The 25,664-nt window shown below is 39.6% G+C and overlaps 1 protein-coding gene, 1 non-coding gene and 1 pseudogene across 2 annotated transcripts in view; 1 reads left to right on the forward strand and 2 right to left on the reverse strand.

Moving 5' to 3' along the window:
• LOC136169663 (solute carrier family 22 member 10-like) overlaps positions 1 to 22,089 on the reverse strand; it is a 64,874-nt gene extending 42,785 nt beyond the window's left edge. The window contains exon 1 of the mRNA XM_065937572.1: positions 21,962 to 22,089. The gene's annotated coding sequence lies outside the window, so the exon portion shown is untranslated. The remainder of the gene's footprint in view (positions 1 to 21,961) is intronic.
• LOC136170058 (U6 spliceosomal RNA) lies at positions 19,210 to 19,313 on the reverse strand. Its single transcript, XR_010663516.1, has one exon. It is a non-coding gene; the product is annotated as a U6 spliceosomal RNA (small nuclear RNA).
• On the forward strand, positions 19,953 to 23,756 carry LOC136169288 (FH2 domain-containing protein 1-like; annotated as a pseudogene).
• Positions 23,757 to 25,664: the final 1,908 nt, after the last annotated feature.

The following is a 25,664-nucleotide window of genomic DNA, read 5'->3' on the forward strand; positions in this document are numbered from 1 at the left end:
TCAACCACTTGTGGAAGAATGTAACTAGAACACTTTCTAACACCATACACAAAAATAAACTCAAAATGGATTAAAGGTCTAAATGTAAGACCAGAAACTATAAAACTCTTTGAGAAAAACATAGGCAAAACACTCTCTGACATAAACCACAGCAGGATCCTCTATGACCCACCTCCCAGAGTAATGGAAATAAAAGCAAAAATAAACAAATGGGACCTAATTAAACTTAAAAGCTTTTGCACAATGAAGGAAACTATAAGCAAGGTGAAAAGACAGCCTTCAGAATGGGAGAAAATAATAGCAAATGAAGCAAGTTACAGAGAATTAATCTCAAAAATATACAAGCAGCTCCTGTAGCTCAATTCCATAAAAATAAATGACCCAATCAAAAAATGGGCCAAAGAACTAAACAGACACTTCTCCAAAGAAGACGTACAGATGGCTAACAAACACATGAAAAGATGCTCAACATCACTCATTATCAGAGAAATGCAAATCAAAACCACAATGAGGTACCATTACATGCTGATCAGAATGGCTGCTATCAATAAGTCTGCAAACAATAAATGCTGCAGAGGATGTGGAGAAAAGGACACTCTTACACTGTTGGTGGGAATGCGAGCTAGTACAGTCACTATGGAGAACAGTGTGGCGATTCCTTGAAAAACTGGAGACAGAACTGCCATACGACCCAGCAATCCCACTTCTGGGCATACACACTGAGGAAACCAGATCTGAAAGAGACACGTGCACCCCAGTGTTCATCGCAGCACTGTTTATAATAGCCAGGACATGGAAGCAACCTAGATGCCCATCAGCAGATGAATGGATAAGGAAGCTGTGGTACATATACACCATGGAATATTACTCAGCCATTAAAAAGAATTCATTTGAATCAGTTCTAATGAGATGGATGAAACTGGAGCCACTATACAGAGTGAAGTAAGCCAGAAAGATAAAGAACATTACAGCATACTAACACATATATATGGAATTTAGAAAGATGGTAACGATAACAATGTATGCAAAACAGAAAAAGAGACACAGAAGTACAGAACAGACTTTTGAACTCTGTGGGAGAAGGTGAGGGTGGGATGTTTCGAAAGAACAGCATGTATATTATCTATGGTGAAACAGATCACTAGCCCAGGTGAGATGCATGAGACAAGTGCTCAGGCCTGGTGCACTGGGAAGACCCAGAGGAATTGGGTGGTGCTTTATACCCTTTATACCCTTCTAGAGGAGCCTGTTCTATAATCGATAAACCCCGATAGACCTCACCATTCCTTGCTAATGCAGTCTATAAACCGCCATCTTCAGCAAACCCTAAAAAGGAACAAAAGTAAGCATAATCATAGTACATAAAAACGTTAGGTCAAGGTGTAACCTATGGGATGGGGAGAAATGGGCTACATTTTCTAATTTAAGAAAATCCAATACAAAAGTTATTATGAAATTAATAACCAAAGGAGGATTTAGCAGTAAACTAAGAATAGAGTGCTTAGTTGAACTAGGCCATGAAGCATGCACACACTGCTTGTCACCCTCCTCAAGTAGGCACAATACACTCAAACTTATTTATATGTATTAATGAGAGGAGACAAGTCGTAACAAGGTAAGTATACTGGAAAGTGTGCTTGGCTAAATCAAGATATAGCTTAAACAAAGCACCTAGTTTACACCTAGAAGATTTCACATGCCACGAATATCTTGAACCAATCCTAGCCCACAAACCCATTCACACTAAATTATCAATATCCTACAAATAAAGCATTTATTTACCATTAAAAGTATAGGAGATAGAAATTTTAATACGGCGCTATAGAGAAAGTACCGCAAGGGAACGATGAAAGAAAAAAAATTAAAGTACAAAAAAGCAAAGATTACCCCTTGTACCTTTTGCATAATGAGTTAACTAGTAAAAACTTAACAAAATGAATTTTAGCTAAGTACCCCGAAACCAGACGAGCTACTTATGAACAATTTATCGAGAACCAACTCATCTATGTAGCAAAATAGTGAGAAGATTTGTAAGTAGAGGTGAAACACCTAACGAGCCTGGTGATAGCTGGTTGTCCAGAAAATGAATATTAGTTCAGCTTTAAAAATACCAAGAATACAAATAGATTATAATGTATTTTTTAAAGTTAGTCTAAAAAGGTACAGCCTTTTAGAAATGGATACAACCTTAACTAGAGAGTAAAACTTGACACATACCATAGTAGGCTTAAAAGCAGCCACCAATTAAGAAAGCATTAAAGCTCAACAATAAAACAACATTAATTCCAATAATAGTCAGCTCCTAATCCAATACTGGACTAATCTATTAAAAATAGAAGCAATAATGTTAATATGAGTAACAAGAAGTACCTTCTCCCTGCATGAGTTTAAGTCAGTATCTGATAATATTCTGACTATTAACAGCAAAATAAGAGTAACCTAACTATAAATAACTTATTAATTATACTGTTAATCCAACACAGGAATGCACTTAAGGAAAGATTAAAAGAAGTAAAAGGAACTCAGCAAACACCAAACCCCGCCTGTTTACCAAAAACATCACCTCCAGCATAACTAGTATTGGAGGCACTGCCTGCCCAGTGACAACCATTAAACGGCCGCGGTATCCTGACCGTGCAAAGGTAGCATAATCACTTGTTCTCTAAATAAGGACTTGTATGAATGGCCACACGAGGGTTTTACTGTCTCTTACTTCCAATCAGTGAGATCGACCTTCCCATGAAGAGGCGGGAATATATTAATAAGACGAGAAGACCCTATGGAGCTTTAACTACTTAGCCCAAAGAAACAAACTTTATTACTAAGGAAACAACAACACTTTCTATGGGTTAACAACTTTGGTTGGGGTGACCTCGGAGAACAAAAAATCCTCCGAGCGATTTTAAAGACTAGACCCACAAGTCATATCACACAATCGCTTATTGATCCAAAAAATTGATCAACGGAACAAGTTACCCTAGGGATAACAGCGCAATCCTATTCGAGAGTCCATATCAACAATAGGGTTTACGACCTCGATGTTGGATCAGGACATCCCGATGGTGCAACCGCTATCAAAGTTTCGTTTGTTCAACAATTAAAGTCCTACGTGATCTGAGTTCAGACTGGAGCAATCCAGGTCGGTTTCTATCTATTATGTATTTCTCCCAGTACGAAAGGACCAGAGAAATAAGGCCAACTTCAAACAAGTGCCTTAAATTAATTAATGATATCATCTTAATTAACTCCACAAACAAACTTTACCCTAGATAAGGGTTTTGTTAAGGTGGCAGAGCCTGGTAATTGCGTAAAACTTAAAACTTTATAACCAGAGATTCAAATCCTCTCCTTAACAAAATGTTCATAATTAATATTCTAATACTAATTATTTCTATTCTCTTAGCTGTAGCATTCCTCACACTAGTAGAACGGAAAGTCCTAGGATACATGCAATTTCGAAAAGGCCCGAACGTTGTAGGCCCCTACGGCCTGCTCCAACCTATTGCAGACGTCATCAAACTTTTTATTAAAGAACCACTATGACCCGCTACATCTTCAATCTCAATATTTATTTTAGCCCCTATCCTAGCCTTGTCTAGCCCTAACCATATGAATTCCCCTACCCATGCCATATCCCCTCGTTAACATAAACCTAGGAGTCCTATTCATGCTAGCAATATCAAGCCTGGCCGTATATTCTATTCTCTGATCGGGCTGAGCCTCCAATTCTAAATACGCACTAATTGGGGCCCTACGGGCAGTAGCACAAACAATTTCACATGAAGTAACACTAGCAATTATTCTACTATCTGTTCTCCTAATAAATGGGTCCTTCACATTTTGCACTTTAATTATTACACAGGAACAAGTATGACTTATTTTCCCAGCATGACCCTTAGCAATAATATGATTTATCTCAACACTGGCAGAAACAAACCAAGCCCCCTTTGATCTCACTGAAGGTGAATCAGAATTAGTCTCCGGCTTTAACGTAGAGTATGCAGCAGGACCATTTGCCTTATTTTTTATAGCAGAATATGCAAACATTATTATAATAAATATCTTCACAACAATTTTATTTCTAGGAGCATTCCACAATCCAATTCTACCAGAACTTTACACAATCAACTTTACTATCAAGTCCCTGTTACTAACAATCTCCTTCTTATGAATCCGAGCATCTTACCCTCGATTTTGCTACAACCAGCTAATACATCTGCTATGAAAAATTTTTTTACCCCTAACACTAACCCTATGCATATGACACGTATCACTACCCATTTTTCTATCAAGCATCCCCCCACAAACGTAAGAAATATGTCTGACAAAACAGTTACTTTGATAGAGTAAATAATAGAGGTTCAAGCCCTCTTATTTCTAGAACTATAGGAATTGAACCTACTCCCAAGAATCCAAAACGCTTTGTGCTCCCAATTACACCAAATTCTAATAGTAAGGTCAGCTAATTAAGCTATCGGGCCCATACCCCGAAAATGTTGGTTTATATCCTTCCCGTACTAATAAACCCAATCATCTTTATTCTTATCAACAATAATATTAGGTACTATCATTGTCATAATTAGCTACCATTGATTACTTGTCTGAATCGGATTTGAAATAAACATGCTCGCCATTATTCCTATTATAATAAAAAAGCATAACCTATGGGCTATGGAGGCATCCACCAAATATTTTTTAACCCAATCAACAGCCTCAATATTACTAAAAATAGCCGTTATTATTAACCTAATATTTTCAGGTCAATGAACTGTAATAAAATTATTTAACCCAGTAGCATCTATACTCATAACAATAGCCCTCGCCATAAAGTTAGGAATAGCCCCATTCCATTTTTGAGTCCCAGAAGTAACACAAGGCATCCCCCTGTCATCAGGCCTGATTCTGCTCACATGACAAAAATTAGCACCCATATCCGTACTTTACCAAATTTCTCCATCCATTAATCTAAACATAATCTTAACCATTTCCATTTTATCAATTATAATTGGAGGCTGAGGAGGGCTAAACCAAACCCAACTACAAAAAATTATGGCATACTCATCAATTGCTCACATAGGCTGAACAACAGCAGTCTTATCATACAACCCCACAATAACATTACTAAACCTGATCATTTATATTATTATAACTTCTACCATATTCTCACTATTTATGGCTAACTCAACTACCACCACTCTGTCACTATCACATACTTGAAATAAAATACCTGTAATAACCGTCTTAATCCTTGTTACCCTCCTATCAATAGGAGGACTTCCCCCACTATCAGGATTTATGCCAAAATGAATAATTATCCAAGAAATAACAAAAAACAATAGCCTCATCTTACCCACCCTCATAGCAATCACAGCACTTCTAAACTTATATTTCTACATATGACTCACATATGCCACCGCACTAACAATATTCCCTTCTACAAACAATATAAAAATGAAATGACAATTCTCCACTACAAAACAAATAACCCTCCTACCTACAATAATTGTTCTATCTACCATACTACTACCACTCACACCAATTCTATCAGTACTAGAGTAGGAGTTTAGGTTAGCCTAGACCAAGAGCCTTCAAAGCCCTAAGCAAGTATAATATACTTTACTCCTGATAAGGATTGCAAGACCATATCTTACATCAATTGAATGCAAATCAACCACTTTAATTAAGCTAAATCCTCACTAGATTGGTGGGTTCCACCCCCCACGAAACTTTAGTTAACAGCTAAAAACCCTAATCAACTGGCTTCAATCTACTTCTCCCGCCGCGAGGAAAAAAAGGCGGGAGAAGCCCCGGCAGAATTTGAAGCTGCTTTTTTGAATTTGCAATTCAACATGAAATTTCACCACAGGACTTGGTAAAAAGAGGATTATAAACCTCTGTCTTTAGATTTACAGTCTAATGCTTCGCTCAGCCTATGTTTCATTAACCGCTGACTATTTTCAACTAATCGCAAAGACATTGGCACTCTGTATCTACTATTTGGTGCCTGAGCAGGCATAGTAGAACAGCCCTGAGCCTGTTAATTCGTGCTGAACTGGGTCAACCTGGAACCCTACTTGGAGATGAGCAGATTTATAACGTAGTTGTAACCGCACATGCATTCGTAATAATTTTCTTTATAGTAATGCCTATTATAATTGGAGGATTTGGCAATTGACTAGTTCCCTTAATAATTGTTGCCCCAGAATACGTGTAACTCAATGGCTGATTCGTGTCAATGTATGACAAAACCCACTGAAATGTTGTGAAGTAATTGGCCTCCAACTAATAAAATAAAATTAAAAAAAAAAAATAATTGTTGCCCCAGACATAGCATTCCCTCGAATAAATAATATAAGCTTTTGACTTCTCCCACCATCTTTTTTATTACTTCTAGCATCATCTATAGTTGAAGCCGGCGCAGGAACAGGCTGAACTGTATACCCGCCTCTAGCTGGTAATCTAGCTCACGCAGGGGCTTCAGTGGACCTGACTATTTTTTCTTTACACCTGGCAGGTGTCTCTTCAATTCTAGGGGCCATTAATTTTATTACAACAATTATTAATATAAAACCCCCTGCTATATCACAATATCAAATCCCCCTATTCATATGATCCGTACTAATTACTGCCGTATTACTACTCCTCTCACTCCCTGTTGCCTTATTACTACTCCTCTCACTCCCTGTGCTAGCAGCCAGAATTACAATATTGCTAACAGACCAAAATTTAAATACAATCTTCTTTGACCTGGCAGGAGGCTGAGACCCTATTCTGTATCAACACCTGTTCTGATTTTTTGGTCACCCTGAAGTATATATTCTTATTTTACCCGGCTTTGGTATAATTTCTCACATCATAACATACTACTCAGGAAAAAAAGAACCATTTGGGTATATAGGAATGGTCTGGACCATAATATCAATTGGATTTTTAGGGTTTATCATATGAGCCCACCACATGTTCACAGTTGGGATAGATGTTGACACACGAGCCTATTTCACATCAGCTACTATAATTATTGCTATCCCAACTGGAGTAAAAGTCTTTAGTTGATTAGCTACACTTCACGGAGGTAATATCAAATGATCACCTGCTATAATATGAGCTCTTGGCTTTATTTTCCTTTTTACAGTTGGAGGCTTAACCGGGATTGTTCTTGCCAATTCTTCTCTCGACATTGTTCTTCACGACACATATTATGTAGTTGCACATTTCCACTATGTACTGTCAATAGGAGCTGTATTTGCTATTATAGGAGGATTTGTTCACTGATTCCCACTATTCTCAGGATATACCCTCAACAACACATGAGCCAAAATTCATTTCATAATTATGTTTGTAGGTGTAAATATAACCTTCTTTCCACAACATTTCCTAGGATTGTCCGGCATACCACGACGCTATTCTGACTACCCAGATGCATATACAATGTGAAATACCATCTCATCCATAGGCTCATTTATCTCTCTAACAGCAGTTATACTAATAATTTTTATTATCTGAGAAGCGTTTGCATCTAAGCGAGAAGTCCTAACCGTAGAACTAACAACAACAAACTTAGAGTGACTAAACGGGTGCCCTCCGCCATACCATATATTTGAAGAGCCTACATATGTCAACTTAAAATAAGAAAGGAAGGAATCGAATCCCTCATAGCTGGTTTCAAGCCAACATCATAGCCACTATGTCTTTCTCAATTAATGAGGTGTTAGTAAAATATTACATAACTTTGTCAAAGTTAAGTTACAGGCGAAAACCCCATACACCTCATATGGTTTATCCCATACAATTAGGTTTCCAAGATGCAACGTCATCTATTATAAAAGAACTACTACATTTTCATGATCATACATTAATAATTGTTTTTCTAATCAGCTCACTAGTACTCTACATTATCTCATTAATGTTAACGACAAAATTAACTCACACTAGTACAATAGATGCCCAAGAAGTAGAGACAATCTGAACTATCCTACCAGCCATTATCCTAATTTTAATTGCTCTCCCGTCTTTGTGAATCTTGTATATGATAGACAAAATTAACAACCCATCTCTCACAGTAAAAACTATAGGACATCAATGATATTGAAGCTATGAATATACAGATTATGAAGACTTAAGCTTCGACTCCTATATGATCCCAACATAAGAATTAAAACCAGGAGAGCTGCGATTATTAGAGGTAGATAACCGAGTTGTTCTGCCAATAGAAATAACAATCCAAATGTTAGTCTCTTCTGAAGATGTACTACACTCTTGAGCCGTACCATCCCTAGGACTGAAAACAGATGCAGTCCCAGGCCGCTTAAACCAAACAACTCTTATGTCGACTCGACCAGGTCTATACTACGGACAATGCTCTGAAATCTTCGGGTCAAATCACAGCTTTATGCCCATTGTCCTTGAACTAGTCCCATTAAAATACTTTGAAAAATGATCTGCATCAATACTATAAAATCATTAAGAAGCTAACATAGCACTAGCCTTTTAAGCTAGAGACTGAGGGCACAATACCCTCCTTAATGAAATGCCACAACTAGATACATCTACATGACTTATTATAATTGTATCAATATTTCTAGTCCTCTTTATTATTTTTCAATTAAAAATTTCAAAATACAATTTTCATTTTAACCCAGAACCCACATCAACCAAAACACAAAAGCAAAATACCCCTTGAGAAGCAAAATGAACGAAAATTTATTTGCCTCTTTTATTACCCCAATAATCCTAGGCCTTCTGCTCGCTACCCTTATCGTTATGTTTCCTAGTCTACTATTTCCAACATCAAATCGTCTAGTAAATAACCGTCTTATTTCCCTCCAACAATGAGTGCTTCAACTTGTATCAAAACAAATAATAGGTATTCATAATGCCAAAGGGCAAACATGAACATTAATACTTATATCTTTAATTTTATTTATTGGATCCACAAATCTCCTGGGCCTATTACCTCACTCATTTACACCAACCACACAACTATCAATAAATCTAGGTATAGCCATCCCCCTATGAGCAGAAGCTGTAGTTATGGGCTTCTGCAACAAAACTAAAACATCACTTGCCTATTGTCTTCCACAAGGAACACCAACTCCATTGATCCCCATACTAGTTATTATCGAAACTATTAGCCTTTTTATTTGACCAATCGCATTAGCCGTACGACTAACAGCCAGTATTACTGCAGGACATCTGCTAATTCACCTAATTGGAGGAGCCACACTTGCACTAATAAACATTAGTACCACAATAGCCCTCATCACATTTATTATTCTAGTACTACTTAGAATTCTTGAGTTTGCAGGAGCCATGATTCAAGCCTACGTATTTACCCTTCTAGTCAGGCTTTACTTGCATGACAACACATAATGACACACCAAACCCATGCTTATCACATAGTTAACCCAAGTCCCTGACCTCTAACAGGAGCTCTATCAGCCCTACTAATAACCTCTGGCTTAATTATATGATTTCACTTTAACTCAATAATCCTATTAATACTTGGCCTAACAACAAATATACTTACAATGTACCAATGATGACGAGACATCATCCGAGAAAGTACCTTCCAAGGACACCATACTCCAGCTGTCCGAAAAGGCCTCCGCTATGGGATAATTCTTTTTATTATCTCTAAGGTCTTATTTTTCACCGGATTTTTCTGGGCATTTTATCACTCAAGCCTTGCCCCAACACCTGAATTAGGCGGATGCTGACCCCCAACAGGCATTCACCCACTTAACCCCCTAGAAGTCCCACTACTTAACACTTCCGTCTTACTAACTTCAGGAGCTCTATTACTTGAGCCCATCATAGCCTTAGAGAGGGAAACCGCAACCACATATTACAAGCCCTATTTATTACCATCGCACTAGGCGTTTATTTTACACTATTACAAGCCTCAGAATACTATGAAGCACCTTTTACTATTTCAGACGGAGTTTACGGCTCGACTTTCTTCGTAGCTACAGGCTTCCACGGAATGCATGTTATTATTGGATCTACCTTCTTAATTGTCTGCTTTTTCCGCCAATTAAAATTCCACTTTACTTCCAGCCACCATTTCAGCTTAGAGGCCGCTGCCTGATACTGACACTTCGTAGACGTAGTATGATTATTCCTATAGTATCTATCTATTGATGAGGCTCATATTCCTTTAGTATTAATTAGTACAACTGACTTCCAATCAGTTAGTTTCGGTATAGCCCGAAAAAGAATAATAAACCTAATACTAGCCCTTCTAACCAACTTTACACTAGCCTCACTACTTGTTATTATCGCATTCTTACTTCCTCAATTAAACGTATATTCAGAAAAAACAAGCCCGTATGAATGTGGATTTGATCCCATAGGATCAGCTCGCCTGCCCTTCTCTATAAAATTTTTCCTAGTGGCCATTACATTTCTTCTTTTTGTTTTAGAAATTGCACTTCTTCTACCACTACCATGAGCCTCACAAACAAATAATCTAGGTACAATACTTACTATAGCCCTCTTCTTAATTTTATCATTAGCCGCAAGCTTAGCCTATGAGTGAACCCAAAAAGGACTAGAATGAACCGAATATGGTATTTAGTTTAAAATAAAATAAATGATTTCGACTCATTAGATTGTGATTAAATTCATAATTACCAAGTGTCTCTAGTATGTATAAATATTATAACAGCATTTATAGTGACCCTTGCAGGACTATTAATATATCGATCTCACCTCATGTCCTCTCTCTTATGCCTAGAAGGCATGATGTTATCCCTATTTGTAATAGCTACTCTAACAATCCTAAATTCACACTTTACCCTGGCAAGCATGATGCCTATTATTTTACTAGTTTTTGCAGCCTGCGAAGCAGCACTAGGATTATCACTACTGGTAATAGTATCAAATACATATGGCACTGACTACGTTCAAAATCTCAATCTACTTCAATGCTAAAATATATTATCCCTACAATAATACTCATGCCTCTGACCTGATTATCAAAAGGCAATATAATTTGAATTAACTCTACAACTCACAGCTTATTAATTAGCCTTACAAACCTTCTCCTTATAAATCAATTCAATGATAGCAGCCTCAACTTCTCATTAGTCTTCTTTTCTGATTCCCTATCAACACCACTATTAATCTTAACCATGTGGCTTCTCCCCTTAATATTAATAGCTAGTCAACACCATTTATCAAAAGAAAACCTTACCCGAAAAAAACTATATATTTCTATATTAATCCTATTACAATTATTCTTAATCATGACTTTTACTGCCATAGAACTAATTTTCTTCTATATCCTATTTGAAGCAACACTAGTGCCAACACTTATTATTATCACCCGATGGGGAAATCAAACAGAACGCCTAAACGCCGGCCTTTACTTCCTATTTTACACACTAGTAGGCTCTCTCCCACTACTAGTCGCATTAGTCTATCTCCAAAACATTACCAGATCCCTAATCTTTTTAGTGCTCCAATACTGAGTACAACCCCTATCCAACTCCTGATCAAATGTTTTTATATGATTAGCATGCATAATAGCCTTCATAGTAAAAATACCGCTATATGGCCTCCACCTTTGATTACCTAAAGCCCATGTAGAAGCCCCCATTGCAGGCTCCATAGTCCTTGCAGCAGTACTACTAAAATTAGGAGGATATGGCATACTACGAATCACAACATTCCTAAACCCACTTACTGAATTCATGGCATATCCTTTCATTATATTATTCCTATGAGGCATAATTATGACCAGCTCAATCTGCCTCCATCAAACAGACCTCAAATCATTAATTGCATACTCCTCTGTCAGTCACATAGCACTTGTTATTGTAGCCATCCTTATTCAAACACCTTGAAGCTACATGGGAGCCACAGCCCTAATAACCGCTCACGGCCTCACCTCTTTTATGCTTTTCTGCTTAGCAAACTCTAACTATGAATGAATTCACAGTCGAACAATAATTTTAGCCCAAGTTCTACAAATCTTTCTTCCACTAATAGCCACCTGGTGACTCCTAGCAAGCCTAACTAATTTAGCTCTTCCCCCAACAATTAACCTAATTGGAGAACTATTTGTAGTAATATCTTCTTTCTCATGATCCAATATTACAATTATTTTAATAGGGCTAAATATAGTAATTACTGCCCTATACTCTCTTTATATATTAATCACAACACGAGGTAAATATACTCACCATATCCAACATCTCACCCTGCTTTACACGAGAAAATGCCCTCATATCATTACACATTTTACCCTTATTACTACTATCACTGAATCCAAAAACTATCCTAGGGACTTTGTACTGTAAATATAGTTTAAAAAAAACATTAGATTGTGAATCTAATAATAGAAACTTATATCTTCTTATTTACCGAAAAAGTATGCAGGAACTGCTAATTCTATGCCCCCGTGTACAATAACACGGCTTTTTCGAACTTTTAGAGGATGGCAGTTATCCGTTGGTCTTAGGAACCAATAAATTGGTGCAACACCAAATAAAAGTAATAAATCTATTCTCTTCCTTCACACTAGTTACCCTGCTGTTATTAACTATCCCCATCATAACTACAAGTTCTAAGAACTATAAAACCTCTAATTACCCGCTCTACGTAAAAACAACCATCTCATGTGCCTTTCTCACCAGTATAATTCCTACAATAATATTCATTCACACAGGCCAAGAAATAATTATCTCAAACTGACACTGACTTACTATCCAAACTATCAAACTATCACTTAGCTTTTTTTTTTTTTTAATTTTATTTTATTAGTTGGAGGCCAATTACTTCACAACATTTCAGTGGGTTTTGTCATACATTGACACGAATCAGCCATAGAGTTACACGTATTTCACTTAGCTTTAAAATAGACTATTTCTCAATAATATTTGTCCCTGTAGCATTATTTGTCACATGATCCATTATAGAGTTTTCAATATGATATACGCACTCAGACCCTAACATTAATCAATTCTTCAAATACCTTCTCCTATTCCTCATTACTATACTTATCCTCGTCACAGAAAACAATTTATTTCAATTATTTATTGGAAGAGAAAGTGTAGGAATTATATCATTTTTACTCATTGGATGATGATATGGACGAGCAGATGCAAATACAGCAGCCCTACAAGCAATTCTATACAATCGCATCGGTGATATTGGTTTCATCCTAGCAATAGCATGATTCCTCACAAACCTTAATGTCTGAGACTTCCAACAAATTTTTATACTAAATCCAAGTAACTCTAATATACCCCTAATAGGGCTCGCACTAGCCGCAACCGGAAAATCCGCCCAATTTGGCCTACACCCATGACTACCCTTTGCAATAGAAGGTCCAACTCCCGTCTCAGCACTACTCCACTCAAGCACAATAGTAGTAGCAGGCATCTTCCTACTAATCCGTTTTCACCCACTAACAGAAGATAACAAATTTGCATAATCCATTCTATTATGCCTAGGAGCTATCACTACCCTATTCACAGCAATATGTGCTCTTACCCAAAACGACATCAAAAAAATTATCGCTTTTTCCACATCTAGTCAACTAGGCCTAATAATAGTAACAATCGGTATTAACCAACCTTACCTAGCATTTCTCCACATCTGCACCCATGCTTTTTTCAAAGCTATACTATTCATGTGTTCCAGCTCTATTATCCACAGCCTAAATGATGAACAAGATATTCGAAAAATAGGAGGCCTATTCAAAGCAATGCCATTTACCACAACGGCCCTAATCATTGGCAGCCTTGCACTAACAGGAATGCCTTTCCTCACCGAATTCTACTCCAAAGACCTAATTATTGAAGCTGCTAATACATCGTACACCAACACCTGAGCCCTTTTAATAACACTAATTGCCACCTCTTTCACAGCCATTTATAGCACTTGCATTATTTTCTTCACACTCTTAGGACAACCTCGATTTCCAACCTTAATCACCATCAACGAAAATAACCCTTTTCTAATAAATTCCATTAAACGCCTAATAATTGGAAGCCTTTTTGCAGAATTTATTATTTCTAACAACATCCCTCCAACAACAATTCCCCAAATAACAATACCTCATTATTTAAAAATAATAGCTCTAACAGTAACAGTTCTAGGCTTTATTTTAGCACTAGAAATTAGTAATATAACCCAAAACCTAAAATTTAATTATCCAACAAATATTTTCAAATTCTCTAACATATTAGGATATTTCCCCACAATTATACACCACCTGACTCCTTACATAAATCTAATAATAAGTCAAAAATCAGCATCCTCTCTCCTAGACCTAATTTGACTCGAAAATATTTTACCAAAAACAACTTCACTTGTCCAAATAAAAATATCAGTTATAGTCACAAATAAAAAAGGCTTAATCAAACTGTATTTCCTCTCTTTCCTAGTTACAATTATTATCAATATAGTTCTATTTAATTTCCATGAGTAATTTCCATAATAACTACTACACCAATCAACAAAGACCATCCAGTCACAATAACTAATCAAGTACCATAACTGTATAAGGCCGCAATTCCCATAGCCTCCTCACTAAAAAACCCAGAGTCCCCTGTATCATAAATAACTCAATCCCCCAGCCCATTAAACTGAAACACAATCTCTACCTCCTCATCCTTCAGCACATAATAAACTATCATAACTTCCATTAATAAGCCAGTAATAAACGCCCCTAAAACAGTCTTATTAGATACCCAAATCTCGGGATATTGTTCCATAGCTATTGCCGTTGTATAACCAAAAACCACTATTATTCCCCCTAAATAAATCAAAAACACCATTAAACCCAAAAAAGACCCACCAAAATTTAATACAATACCACAACCAACCCCACCACTCACAATTAAACCCAATCCCCCATAAATAGGTGAAGGTTTTGAAGAAAATCCTACAAAACCAAGCACAAAAATAATACTTAAAATAAATACAATGTATGTTATCATTATTCTCGCATGGAATTTAACCATGACTAATGATATGAAAAACCATCGTTGTCATTCAACTACAAGAACACCAATGACAAACATCCGAAAAACCCACCCACTAATAAAAATTGTAAACAACACATTTATTGGCCTCCCAGCCCCATCAAACATTTCATCTTGATGGACCTTCAGATCCCTGCTAGGAATTTGCTTAATTCTACAAATCCTCACAGGCCTGTTTCTAGCAATGCACTACACATCCGACACAATAACAGGATTTTCCTCTGTCACCCATATCTGTCGAGACGTCAACTATGGCTGAATTATTCAATATATACATGCAAATGGAGCATCAATATTTTTTATTTGCCTATTTATGCATGTAGGACGAGGCCTGTACTATGGATCATACACTTTTCTAGAAACATGAAACATTGGAGTAATTCTCCTGTTTACAGTTATAGCCACAGCATTTGTAGGATACGTCCTACCATGAGGACAAATATCATTTTGAGGGGCAACAGTTATTACCAACCTCCTCTCAGCAATCCCATACATTGGCACAAACTTAGTTGAATGAATTTGAGGAGGCTTTTCAGTAGATAAGGCAACCCTAACCCGATTTTTCGCCTTCCACTTTATTCTCCTATTCATCATCGCAGCACTTGCTATAGTACATTTACTTTTTCTCCACGAGACAGGATCCAACAACCCAACAGGAATCCCATCAGATGCAGACAAAATCCCCTTTCATCCCTATTATACCATTAAAGATATTCTAGGCGTCCCACTTCTAATTCTTTTCTTAATATTATTAGTATTATTCGCACCAGACCTGCTCAGAGACCCCGACAACTACACCCCAGCAAACCCACTCAATATACCCCCTCATATTAAGCCTGAATGATATTTCCTATTTGCATATGCAATTCTACGATCAATTCCCAACAAGCTAGGAGGAGTCCTAGCCCTAGTCTCATCTATCCTAATTTTAATTCTTATACCTCTCCTCCACACATCCAAACAACACAGCATAATATTCCGACCATTTAGTCAATGCTTATTCTGAGTTCTAGTAGCAGATCTGCTAACACTTACATGAATTGGAGGACAACCAGTTGAATACCCCTTCATCATTATTGGGCAACTAGCATCCATCTTATACTTTCTTATTATCCTAGTTCTTATACCAGTTACTAGCACAATCGAAAATAACCTTCTAAAATGAAGATAAGTCTTCGTAGTATACTCAATACACTGGTCTTGTAAACCAGAAAAGGAGAACAACTAACCTCCCTAAGACTCAAGGAAGAAGCCATGGCCCCACCGTCAACACCCAAAGCTGAAGTTCTATTTAAACTATTCCCTGATGCATTATTAATATAGCTCCACAAAAATCAAGAATTTTATCAGTATTAAATTTCCAAAAACCTTTAACAATTTAATACAGTTTTCCACTCAACTGTGTATATCATTAACTACACAAATTACACAATAAAATATACAGTATGACTTCGTGCATCTATAGTACATAAAATTAATGTATTAGGACATACTATGTATAATAGTGCCTTACATTATATGCCCCATGCTTATAAGCATGTATATGTCATTATTTACAGTACATAGTACATACTTTCATTTATTGTACATAGTACATTAAGTCAAATCAGTTCTCCTCAACATGCATATCCCGTCCCCTAGATCACGAGCTTAATCACCATGCGGTGTGAAACCAGCAACCCGCTTGGCAAGGAGCCCTCTTCTCGCTCCGGACCCATACACTGTGGGGATAGCTATTTAATGAACTTTATCAGACATCTGGTTCTTTCTTCAGGGCCATCTCACCTAAAATCGCCCACTTTTTTCTCTTAAATAAGACATCTCGATGGACTAATGACTAATCAGCCCATGCTCACACATAACTGTTGTGTCATACATTTGGTATTTTTAATTTTGGGGGGGGATGCTTGGACTCAGCTATGGCCGTCTGAGGCCCCGACCCAGAGCATGAATTGTAGCTGGACTTCACTGCATCTTGAGCATCCCCATAATGGTAGGCATGGGCATTGCAGTCAGTGGTTACACGACATAATCATTATTTCAAGATTCAACTTTATAACCTTTATCCCCCCCCAACCCTTATATAGTTACCACCATTTTTAGCACACTTTCCCCTAGATAATATTTTAAATTTATCACATTTTCAATACTCAAATTAGCACTACAGGAGGAGGTAAGTATATAAGCGCCAATCCTCCCCCAATCGCGCACAGTTAATATAGCTTGAACAACAAAGCAAGGCACTGAAAATGCCTAGATGAGTGTACTAACTCCATAAACACACAGGTTTGGTCCCAGCCTTCCTATTAACCCTTAATAGACTTACACATGCAAGCATCCACATCCCAGTGAAAATACCCTCCAAGTTAATAAGACTAAGAGGAGCTGGTATCAAGCACACACCCATAGCTCACGACACCTTGCTCAGCCACACCCCCACGGGAGACAGCAGTGATAAAAATTAAGCCATAAACGAAAGTTTGACTAAGCCATATTAATTAGGGTTGGTAAATTTCGTGCCAGCCACCGCGGTCATATGATTAACCCAAGTTAATAGGCACACGGCGTAAAGCGTGTTAAAGCACTACACTAAATAAAGTTAAATTTCAATTAAGCTGTAAAAAGCCACAATTGCAATAAAAATAAATAATGAAAGTAACTTTACAGCTGCTGAAACACGATAACTAGGACCCAAACTGGGATTAGATACCCCACTATGCCTAACCCTAAACACAAATAGTTTCATAAACAAAACTATTCGCCAGAGTAGTTTTAAGCTACCAGCAATAGCTTAAAACTCAAAGGACTTGGCAGGGAGGTGGGAGGGGGGATCGGGATGGGGAAGACATGTAACTCCATGGCTGATTCATATCAATGTATGACAAAATCCACTGCAATGTTGTGAAGTAATTAGCCTCCAACTAATTAAAAAAAAATTAAAAAAAAAAAGAAGACCAGTTTGTATTTATGCAGCGAGTGCATCCCAAGTTATTTATTTATTTATTTATTTTCCATTTATTTTTATCAGTTGGAGGTTAATTACTTTACAATATTGTAGTGGTTTTTGCCATACATGGACATGAATCAGCCATGCATTTACATGTGTTCCCCATCCTGGTCCCCCCTCCCACCTCCCTCCCCATCCCATCCCTCTGGGTCCTCCCAGTGCCCAGCCCCGAGCACTTGTCTCATGCATCCAACCTGGACTGGTGATCTGTTTCACACTTGATAATATACATGTTTTGATGCTGTTCTCTCTAAACATCCCACCCTTGCCTTCTCCCATAGAGTCCAAAAGTCTGTTCTATACATCTGTGTCTCTTTTTCTGTCTTGCATATAGGGTTATCATTACCATCTATTTAAATTCCATATATATGCATTAGTATACTGTATTGGTGATTTTCTTTCTGGCTTACTTCACTCTGTATAATGGGCTCCAGTTTCATCCACCTCATTAGAACTGATTCAAATGAATTCTTTTTAACAGCTGAGTAATATTCCATGGTGTATATGTACCACAGCTTCCTTATCCATTCGTCTGCTGATGGGCATCTAGGTTGCTTCCATGTCCTGGCTATTATAAACAGTGCTGCGATGAACATTGGGGTGCACGTGTCTCTTTCAGATCTGGTTTCCTTGGTGTGCATGCCCAGGAGTGGAATTGCTGGGTCATATGGCAGTTCTAGTTCTAGTTTTTAAAGGAATCTCCACACTGTTTTCCATAGTGGCTGTACTAGTTTGCATTCCCACCAACAGTATAAGAGGGATCCCTTTTCTCCACACCCTCTCCAGCATTTATTGTTTGTAGACTTTTGGATAGCAGTCATTCTGACTGGCGTGTAATGGTACCTCATTGTGGTTTTGATTTGCATTTCTCTGATAATGAGTGATATTGAGCATCTTTTCATGTGTTTGTTAGCCATCTGTATGTCTTCTTTGGAGAAATGTCTGTTTAGATCTTTGGCCCATTTTTTTATTGGGTCATTTATTATTCTGGAATTGAGCTGCAGGAGTTGCTTGTATATTTTTGAGATTAATCCTTTGTCTGTTACTTCATTTGCTATTATTTTCTCCCATTCTGAAGGCTGTCTTTTCACCTTGTTTATAGTTTCCTTTGTTGTGCAAAAGCTTTTAAGTTTCATTAGGTCCCATTTGTTTAGTTTTGCTTTTATTTCCAATATTCTGGGAGGTGGATCATAGAGGATCTTGCTGTGAAAAAGTATGGAACGCTTCACGAATTTGCGTGTCATCCTTGCGCAGGGGCCATGCTAATCTCTGTATCGTTCCAATTTTAGTATATGTGCTGCTGAAGCGAGCACTGCTTGCATTTCTAAAACAGCAGGTTCAGGCGGGCGCGATCAGCGCTCGGGAAGGTGGATGGGTCTGAGCCTGCCCGGGGTGATCTCGTGGGCCCGCATGTCCCCGCGCGGCGGGCGGAGGACTCTCCCCGGCCTGCCCTGTCGCGACAGAGCCTGCACTTAGCGTGTGAGCTGTCATCGCCGCTGTGCACCTGCACCCGCGCGCCCTCACCCCACCAGCCGCTGCCCTTGCCGGGAGGGGCAAACGCTGGGGCTAGCGGCCCGGGGGAACCCGTACCCGCGTCCCTCTGCTGCCGCCAAGCAGACGCGCCTTCCCGCGGACTCCGGCGGATACGGCGCCCTCCGAGACTTTCGTGTGGTCCAGCTGGTGGCGCTTTGGTTTGGAAGATGACACCCAGCGGCGGCAGACTTCTCATTGTTCACTCGCTCAGGTTGCGATCTTTGCGCTCTTTGCGGTCTTATGGACTGCTGCATGCCAGGCTTCCTTATTTTTCCGGAGTTTGCTCAAACTCATGTCCATTGTGTTCATGAAGCCATCTGACCATCTCATTCTCTGTCACCACTTCTCCTCCTGCTAGTGGCTGGAAAAGTATGGCATAAGTCTGATGTCTGTGTCTGCTTCCCCAAAGGTAACATACTATGCATATTATGAATTATATCTGCTTGGTCAGTTATAAAGGGAGTAGGAATAGCACAACAGCAGCTGGATGAATGGTTGGGCAATCACCATCACCAACTGCTCTCCACCTGCCCATCAGGTTCAAACTCCTTAGAAGGGTTTCTTTTCTCTCCTCCCCCTAACCCCCAAAATTGACTGGAGGGCCTCTGGTCCCCCTCCCCACCCCAAACTACCCTCACCCTCTCACCGGAACAGCTACAGCCACCTTGGTAAGAAAAAGTGAATGAGAAGCTTTTTTACATTGGAAAACCATTCCAGAGGAGCAAGTTTGTAGCAAAACCAACATCTGGACCTTGGCACCAGACAATAGCATCACAACCAAATCAACACAGAGACCACCCAGGAGCTGTTTGGGCAGCAAGAAAATACCACCAAGTCTTCCTCTTTTAGGAGAGGAAGGCTTTAAAATTGTCCTTCAGGAAGGCCAGAGAAGAGATTACTATCTTGGATGCAAAATGGAGCATGAACACTGGGATAGTTCTTAAGTTATTTTAAGAATTCTCCTTGGTCCATTGAAGAAGACATTCACCAAGGAAAGAGTGAGCATGATGGATCAGAGACATTGCGATACACTAAGCTTTTGCCAGAGTCAGAAGATATGAAGAAACTAAAAGCATTTAGTGGAGACATTGCCAAACTGTCCTAGGAAGACCACTTAATTCAGGTGCCGAACTACTCACTGCAGATTGAAGTCATGGTGCTAAATTAGAAAGAATTTTTGCCTTCTTCTCTATACACAGAGGTGATGAGTCTCAAAACTGCTACAAAAGAACTGATGTGTGTGAGGAACTACATTCGATATTATTAATATTATTAATATACTTGGTGCTGCAAGAAGGGAATATCATGATTGCAGAGGGGGCATGCTAGCAATGCAGTGTGATTTAAACTGTCTTCTTTGCTCAACTTGGCAGACAACGCAAATAAACCTAAGGCGAATCTCCTGCATTGTTGCACGGGAAGCCCAAAAGAAAGATGCCGTGCCTCTGAACTTTTCTGAAAAGTTTCATTGTGTTCTGGGGGATGCCAGATTATCTCTGGAAAATACGGAGGCAGGCTGCACTCTCTCTTTTTTTAAAGTACAATTTTATTTATTTTTGGCTGTGCTGGGTCTTCCTTACTGCATGCCGGGTTTCTCTACTTGCAGGAAGAAGGGGCTACTCTCTAACTGAGATCTCAATGCCTTGGCTTCTCCTGCTGCGGATCTCTGGGCTCTAGGGCCCTGGGGCTTCGGGATTTGCAGCAAGTGGGCTCAGTTCTTGTGTCCCGCGGGCTTAGCTGCTTCCCGGCCTTTGGGATCAGGACGAGATCTCTAAAGAACACCCAGCGGGGTGGTGAGTGGGTGTCAGTGGACGAAAATTTCCTTCAATGTGCCCTGGAAAAGCTGGGGTGCTGGAAGCAAGGACTCGGAGACAAGACGCAATGTCTTCACGGACTTCTGTGAAGACAAAGACACCGCGTGACTGGACGAATGCCTCCAGATAGTTAGCGACTTAGTCGGATTCAGTGACGCGGTGAAGGACAAGCGAGAACGTGAGGCGCCGGAGCCGAAGTAGCGTCCTTGGGCGGCTGGGGAGCTGGGGATCCGGCCGGAGCGGCAGTGAGAATGACTCGGGGCTGTTGACGGAGGGGAGCGCGGAGGACCACCCGCTTTCCTCCAAACCAAGCCCATCAGCCCTTCCTACTAGACCCCCAACGCCCGCCGCTCCAGCCTCTCCCTGGGCGCCTCGGACCCCGAGCTTCTAACCTTCGCGGAGAGAGCTCCACTGGCAGCCCCGAGGAGGAGCTCAAGTTCAACAGCTCTGCCGGGAGCTGCCCCCGGCGGGACCCGCCCGGCGGAGCCTGGAGAGCCTAGGGGCCGGGACCCCAGCCTCGGAGAGCCAGGAGGAAGCCCCCGAACCGCCTTGGCTTGGCCGAGCCAGTCCCAGCTCTCCCCGCACCCCGGCCTGAGGACCCTCCGCCGTCTTACCTGGGGTTCAGCGCAGTGGGCCCAGCATCCTCCTAAACAGGAGCAGCGAGCCGGGGTCTGGGTCCCGAGCGGTACCCTCTACTCTCGCCATTGGCCCTAAGGATTAGGGCGCATGAGCTGGTGACGGGACTGGCTCACTTCTACTGCCAGGCTCCCACGGGCCCGGAAGAGCCGGCCACCTGACGGTGAATGACTTCAGCCCAGCAGAGCTGGCGTCTGCGGGGGGATGAGAGACAGTCCCCGGGCGCCTGCAAAGAGCCTGTCGCCCCTGCGGGCAGAGGTGCCCAGGGCGGGGGCGGGGGGATGGCGGGGCGGCCCCGGAGCGCGGCTCTGAGATTTGAGGGCAGCAGCCGCCCTGAGAACCAAGATCCTGGCTCTGCGTTCTACGTCTCAGACACCACCGACTGCTCGCTGCCCCTGGACTGCTAGGAGGGAACTGACTCCGGACCCAAAGCGGGGGACCCGCAGGATCGGGGCGATGGGGGAGGGCTCCGTGTCCTCCGCAGCCAGGGAGACCGGAGGCAGCCAGGTCTCCTCTAACCCCACCTGCATCCCGCCAGGGGAAGCATTGTTTTTGTGTTTTGATTCGTTCCATTATCACTGGGTCGGGAAGATCTCCTGGAGAAGGAAATGGCAATCCACTCCAGTATTCTTGCCTGGAAAATTCCGTGGACAGAGGAGCCTGGTGGGCTACATGGGGTTGCAAAATGTCGGACACGATTGAGCACACACGTGCGTGTACACACACACACACACACACACACACACACACACACACACACACACCTGGTCTTTGGTACTATAGTTTTAAATCCTGAATAAAACCAGATCAACTTTTAAAGGGCTGTTGGGCCACTAGGTTTTTAAAAACAAACCTCCCAAAATGAAATTGCTTTAAGGAGATATTATATTATCAGGAAATTTTTGAAAAGAAAATAGTTGTTTTTTTTTCCAAAACAAAGGGGAAAGCATGTACTATTTCAATTCAGTGCCAGTTTCACTATTTCCCATTAACTAATTGGGAAATGAGGGAATTCTTGAAATCTTTTTTGTTATTTAAAAATTGCCTCCAGCTTTTTTCCCCCCACTTTTGATCTCTTATTAGTGAAACTTTGTTTCAGATCTGACAGTGTTGGATAGACTTCAGCAAATATGATGTACTGGTGATGAATCCATATGGTTGATGTTACAGTCTCCCTCCCATAGAATGTTGCCTTCCATTTGAATTCATTTGGAAACTTAACTTCCATAAGTCAGGTAAATTGAAAAGGCAAACTTTATGGTTGAAGAAGTAAGGCACCTGACCACAAAACCTCTCGTAAAAATAGTCCAAGTTTGTATTTCCAGGACTCCACAAAGATGGTTATAAGAAACCTGAGCCATTTTTTCCCATCTCAAAAATTGTAGAAAGTCATGTACTTAACAATACAGGCAATAATGTTCAAAACACAGGGTTTGTAAGACAGGTTAAAGTTTGTGGATTTGAGGATAGTGCCAAGATCCTGACCCTTTGGTGGGAGCCTAGAAACAAGGGTCTGAGTCCCTGTTTTTATCACTGATGCTGTGTGGCTTTAGCCAGTCACTCCCTTTCCTTATTCCTCTGTTTCCCAGTCTGCAGATGTGGGGACATGGCCTCTCTCATGCCTTCAAGTGTCCTTCTAACTCCAAGAGTCCAAGTCATCATGAACAAACAAGAGCCCATCTCTGCTCTGGGATCAGCTTTCAGAATGAACCCCCAGCATCTTTACAGAAGAGACCTCACATAGAGGGCTGCTCAGATGAAAGCACTTCTTAATGAATTTTTGCTCTGAAACCTAATAAGCTGAGTTTCCTGAGGTGTGGTGTCTTGCTTAGCTCCATGGACAACTTGTATGCATCTTTTGTGGGCATGTGATTATTCTATTACATTTTATTGGTAGGAAACTTGGAAAAATAATTTAAGTATATAATGCAGAAGTGTAAATAAGTTTCTATGTAAATTTAAGATGAATATATTTAAAGGTCCTTTTGTATGTTCTTTTATGTAATGTGTAGTTTAATGAAGTTTATGGGGAAAAAAATCAAAACAGCAGTTTTAAAAGTGCTAATAGTTCTCATTGTGGGCAAGGGCATACTGCTGTGGACATTCATAAAGGTTAACAAATGCTATAATAAAATGATAAACATAATATAACTTATTAAAAACAGTTGGTAGCTTTAAGGAGTTTTATTCAATTTTAAGTTCAGCAAACACTTGTTGAGTATGTTTAGCCTACAAAAGACTTGGATTGTTCTGATGAGTACAAAGATTTATGAGACAAAATCATAAAATCAAAGGTATCAGGTAGTCCACAAATATGGTTCTTCTTCCACATCGTGCTTTTGTAGAAGATTATGTGATTTTAGCTTGGGGGCTCAAGGCTCTAAGTTGGCAGGTTTCTAGAATTATTTTGGGTGCATATACTTCAAAATCTCTGCACCTGAAGTATCAAGACTCCAGCATCTTTATACAAAGCTAAAATAATGGCTGAGAGAACAAGGAAGGGACCTTTCACATTTCTGCTCAAAAAGACAACCAGGTGTCTGAAAGAGCACCCTTTGTCTGTGTCCACTTTGCAGCTCTGCTACCGTTTGCCCTTCCCAGCAGAGTTTGTCAAGTATATTGAGATGAACATATTTTTTTTTCTTGTTTAGTCTAAATGATGGGTTACACTGATATGTTTTAAAATGTTAAATTAAATTTCCACTAGGACAAGCCTACTTGTTCAGAATGTTGTAACCTTTGAAAAACCACATTGTTTTTATTAAATGTGCTAAATTTTTTAGTGAGAAGTGTTGCATCTACATAAATGAGTGTAATTGGACTGTAGATTACTTTTTCCCTACCTTCCTCTGCTTTTGGTATCATAAGAGTGTTACTCACATGGAATATTAGGAAACCTCCTCTCTTTTTCTACTCCTGGAAGAGTTTGTATGAAATTGAAATGACATCTTCCTTAAATATTTAGTGAAAGTTTCCAGTGAGGATATCTGTAGTTTTCTTTGTAGGAGAATGTTCAGTTATCAATTTATTTTATATAATAGATATAAGGCACTTCAGTTTAGCTATTTCTTCTTGAATAATTTTTCTCCTCACCATAGATCTTATTTCTTTGCTTGCCCAGTAATTTTTGATGGAAGTCAGGCATTGTGACTTTTCACTTGTTGGGTGCTGGATATTTTTGTAATCCAAAAAATGTTATTGAGTTGAATGGGATATGCTTAAGTTACTAGAAACACTGATCTTTTGGGGAATCTTCTTTTTAAATAGATTTAGGTGATACAAGAGCAACATTTAGCCTAGGGTTAATTTTTCCCCTACTGATTCAAAACTTTCTGATAATACTACCAAACACTTCATGAAAATTAGGAGGCTTTCTACAGTGGATGATAGGAATCAACACTATTTCCATTATTTCCACCCTGGTATAAAATTCAGGACACTTTACCTCTAATTATCTAGGATGGGTCTTTCTCTATCTTTGTACTTTTTTTTCCTTTTTAACGTGCATGAATGTCTGACTAAACATTTGCTGGGAATCTCTGCCTAATGCTTAATGGAGTCTTGCTGCAGATCTGAGGATCAAAATAATTTCTAAGAAAGCTAATTGTACAAGATAGTTCAGAAAAAAATTTCCTAGTGCATACAAGAGAACTTATGATATAAGTCAAGTTATAAACAATG

This window comes from Muntiacus reevesi, chromosome 5 (assembly GCF_963930625.1).
Source record: "Muntiacus reevesi chromosome 5, mMunRee1.1, whole genome shotgun sequence".
Classification (NCBI taxonomy): Eukaryota; Metazoa; Chordata; class Mammalia; order Artiodactyla; family Cervidae; genus Muntiacus; species Muntiacus reevesi.